The sequence below is a fragment of the Bos javanicus genome, chromosome 17, assembly GCF_032452875.1.
Source record: "Bos javanicus breed banteng chromosome 17, ARS-OSU_banteng_1.0, whole genome shotgun sequence".
Taxonomy (NCBI): Eukaryota; Metazoa; Chordata; class Mammalia; order Artiodactyla; family Bovidae; genus Bos; species Bos javanicus.
In genome coordinates this window covers 703,307-708,135 of record NC_083884.1, presented here as the reverse complement: position 1 = coordinate 708,135, position 4,829 = coordinate 703,307, and the positions used below count along the sequence as shown (strand labels likewise).

General features: G+C 37.5%; 1 pseudogene; it reads left to right on the top strand.

Annotated features, from left to right (window-relative positions):
* Positions 1 to 2,144: 2,144 nt before the first annotated feature.
* On the top strand, positions 2,145 to 4,269 carry LOC133229260 (olfactory receptor 5F1-like; annotated as a pseudogene).
* The last annotated feature ends 560 nt before the right edge of the window (positions 4,270 to 4,829 follow it).

Genomic DNA, 4,829 nt, shown 5'->3' with positions numbered 1-4,829 from the left:
TCCATTAAACCCTTGTCATTTTGCATGGTTTGCAAAAATATTTACCCTGTCCTAGGTTGTCTTTTCATTTTGCTTATGGTTTCCTATGCTGGCAAAAGCTTATATGTTTCATTAGATCCTATTTATTTATTTCAATTTTTATTTCTATTTTCTTGGAGCTTGAACTAAGAATATGTTGCCATGATTTATTTATTTCTGTATGCAAATAAACTCTGTTTTCATATGGACACACAGTGTGATTCATTTCTCTTTGTGATTTGTGTTTTTGGAATGGAATATTTGTAGTTTAAATTCTTTGTAAGTTCAGAATCACAGACAATTTCAACAAACAAGTGTAATTACAAAATCTTAAAAATGTTTTTTTTTTAATATATTGTCTTATTTACTCAGAGTATTTAAAGGCAACCTTAATGTCTGTTGACAGATGAATGGATAAAAATATGGTACATATTACACAATGGAATATTAGCCATAAAAAAGAATGAAATAATACCTTTCACAGCAAAAAAGAGTTGAAGTGAGTGTCATTTTCTTATTTACTTCACTCAACTAGTGAGCTGGAATGAAGGCTAAACACACTGAGACGAGGGGAGGGGTGAACACACACACGAACACACACAAACTCAAACAGAAAAGGAAAAATGATAACTTGGTAGTGGGCTATGCACCCTTTTGGAATATGTGGGCGCTACAAAGAAGCAATTAAACAGACAATTAAAATTAATATCTTATAAACATTGGTGAAACATTAAGGTAACAGAGAGATCCATAATCACATGAGGATGCAGGAGCCACATCCCATTTGACTGCATCTAACTGCATATGATCTTGTTTTAATTTCCTCTGAGATTAGAGTTTATGCCTTTAGAGGACTGATGCCACAACCCAAACCTATAATCCTGTCCTCATGGTTACCCTACCCTGTTCAAGGAAAACCAAATAAAAGGCAGCCATGTGTATACGTTCAGAAAGTGTCTCAGATTTTTATGAAGATGTAATTCAAAATTTCACTGCTTTTCATTTCACTTAGAAAATGAAAATCTTTTCATTTTTGTGCCTCAACTGAGTTATTTGGCATTCTAATAAAAACAACAACAACAATAAACTAGACAAGTTAGTAATGGGAAGGATGCTGTTAAGTATTGGTGCTGCCATTCATTAATGTGGACAGGTACAGTGTGTGCTTATATTAATGTGTATGCTTAGTCACTCAGTCATATCTGACTCTCGGGACCCCATAGACAGTAGGCTCCTCTTTCCATGGGATTCTCCAAGCAAGAATACTGGAGTGGGTTGCCATTTCCTTCTCCAGGGGATCTTCTCCACCCAGGAATTGAACCCGGGTTTCCTGCATTGCAGGCAAACTCTTTACAGACTGAGCTATGAAGGAAGCCCTGTGCTAATACTAATACATGGCATTAATTTTATAGTGTGCTTTGTAATGAAAGAGTTGTTTGGTTTAATTTAAAACACTATAAAATCATGTTTATGAATATGGTAATTGTCAACATGTTGATTATTTGAAATGGACTTTTTTTACTGCATGAGGAACACAAAAGCAACTTTCAAGTATTGATGCATAGATTCTAGAGTTGCAGGATATACAAAGTGGTCCTGAAGAGAAAAAAAAAAAAATGCATTGAGTTAAACTCCCATACCTGTTCAGACAATGGAAGAGACTTCAGGTAGAATAGTTTGGTACTTTGCATTTTGGATGTAGGCTAGAAGAGAAAGAATAGAACATATATATTGGATTTGCAGAAACTGAAGTGAAATATGTGTACTTAGCCCAATAATTTGAGAATCTTTCAAACCAGGTATATTTTAACATGGAGAATTGTTTAATAGATTCCAATGCTCATTCATTTGTCCACTAATTTTCCTCTTGCTTCACTTGCTCTATATAATATGGTGTTATCCTAGATTATTTTCATGTGTGACTAATTTTATTAGACCTACTACTTCTTGTAAACTTTTGAGAGGAAAATATTTACATGAATTCAAATTGAAGCATAAAGTATCTGTAATAAATGGCCAGAAAAAATTATACTTTGCTCACTGAGTTCATCCTGTTGGGATTAGCAGACACACTGGAGCTACAGGTTATCTTCTTTTGCCTTTTTTCTGTGATTTATACACTTACAGTTGTGGGGAATGTTGGGATGATTCTCTTAATCAGAACAAATTCCTGACTTCACACACTTATGTACTTCTTCCTGGCTAACCTGTCCCTTGTGGATGTTTGTTATTCATCCACCATCACTCCAAAGACGCTAGTAGATTTTTTTATCGGAGAAGAAAACCACCTCCTTTGCTGGCTGCTTTCTGTAGATGTACTTCTTTATCATTTTTGCCACAACTGAATGCATCGTTTTCGGGTTAATGGCCTGTGACTGCTCTGTGGCCATATGCAACCCTCTCCCGTTCGCCTTGATCATGTCCAGTACAATCTGCCTGGAAAAGGGGCTTTTACAGCAGGACTGTTGAACTCTGTGGTTCACACAAGTTGTATAAGCAGCTTATCATTCTGCAGTTCCAATGTCACTCATCACTTCTTCTGTGACAGCCCCCAATTTTCGAGCTCTCTTGTTCCGACACATGCCTATATGAAAGTATCTTGTCCACTTTTGCTGGTGTGAATATCATTGGAACTCTGCCGGTGATCCCCACTGCCGGGAGCTGGCGAGAGACATTCCGCTCGTGACAAAGGTCATGAGGAAGGAGGCTCGGCATACGCAAAGGCGGGATCGAGCCTCGGGAGTCTCCCCGGATATTCTCGAGCATCTTCCCCCAAAAAACCAGAGTCTGTCTACTTTATTGCTTTGTGCTCTCACCTGTGACTTTACTGGGGGCTGTCCCACACCACCATCTCGCTCTGTCAAAGAGTTAACTTACAGCTCCAATTAATAAAGTTCCTGGGCAATTAGGAGTGTTTAAATCCAAACCCCTCAGATGGCTCTCTAACTCGCCTGACAACACAGCTATGCATACGATTATTTACAGTCTCCCAGCCTCGAGAGGCACGGGAAGCTTAAGATATTCAAATAGCTTAGAGCCTCTCAGAGAGTTAGAAACTGTCAGAATAAGACTAGTAAGGGATTTCATTGATGAGTCTATGCTTGTTGCCAAGTTTTCACATCCCCTGAATTGTATCCTTGAATGTGTATTAATTAATATAGTTGGTATGTAGAAAAAATAAGTAGTGGCCTTGGTGTTAGTAACTTTAGACCCTTAAGGTGATAAATTCTTTCCTTTGTTGTAAACCCATTACACATCCGTCCTATAGGAATGCAATTTTATCTTTGGAAGATGGCGCCAAACTTTAAAATAATTACTCTTAGAGAAAATAAGTCTTTATTGATAAGTCCTTGTCAAGAGTCATAAAATGTTAGTAGGTCTTCTGGCCAGAAGATGGTGTAAATCACCTAAACCATTTGTATATGATAAATTTGCAGAAAAGAAACCCTGGTGTTTGATAAGAATCAAAGACTGCTGACTTTGCATCCCCTATTATCCTCTATGTGTAACTTAGGGTATATAAGCCCCTGTTGAAAATAAAGCTATGGGCCTTGCTCACCAGCGCTTGGTCTCCCTATGTCATTCTTTTCACATTCTGGCTGAAGTCTCCATCTGGAGCGTGGAACCCACCATGCTTACTAATTATGCCTGGGCTTCTAAGACCCACTCGAGAAGGTGTCTAGGGTGAGGCACCTTCCACTATTTGAGAGGGTGCCTGCGGCCTACGTAAGTGGTGCAAACTTCTTGTCTTGAAGTTTTATTGGTCTCCCACGTAAACCAAGCTACTCAGCCTCTTTTCTCCACTGAATTTTCCTACTAAGCTATCCTCATTCGATTACTCTTTATATCTCTAATTAGCATATAAATAGTCGCCTAGGCCGTCTCTCCTTCGAATATCCTGGATCAGCTGGGGCTGGACCCCGGCACCTCACCTCCTACTCCTACATTCTCTTCTCCATTTTCCATATGCATTCAGGGGAGGGGAGATGCAAAGCATTCTCCACGTGTGCATCTCACCTGACAGCCATCATCCTGTTCTATTCCACCTCCATCTATACTTATCTGAGACCTACTTCCAGCTACTCCTTGACACAGGACAAAGTAGCTTCCATGTTCTACACAGTGGTCATCCCCATGTTGAATCCTCTGATCTACAGTCTCTGGAATACGGAAGTGAAGAAGGCTTTATGGAATGGAATTACTAGGAAAAGGATTCCTTCATTTCTGTCATTGATTAATTTTCTGAACTAAATAAAGTACATAATTTAACTTTCAGAAACTGGATCAAGCTTATTTTCATTACAACTTAATCTGTGTAATTATGTTCTAGTAATATTCATGGACACGAGTCCTGTTAGATATAACTTATCAAACATGTCAGATCATGAAACTTTTTTCTAATCGTTGTATGTTTTCCTATAGGTTTCTAAAATATGATTTATTCATAAAGCTGTCTTGGTTAGGGAAATAAAGGGTTAAGTATATGGAGGAGATAACTTTTGCAATGTCACATGAATCTAGTTGTGTATTATATTTTTAATTGTCAGCTTTTTAAAATGTATTTTTTCAACATCTATGATTTGTAAAGGATTGTATATATCACATGTGTGAAAATATTTTCAATGTAGATTTCCACCTAATTGAATTAGGGCTGTAATGCTTAAATCAAAACTCAGTAATATCATTTAACTGCTACAATAAACATGTGGACTTTCATCTCCTTTATCCCCATAAACACATAGTTATTCATTAAAGAATATGTAGGAATTTGTTTAAATATATTTGTTTAGAAAACTGCTGTTTGATTAGAA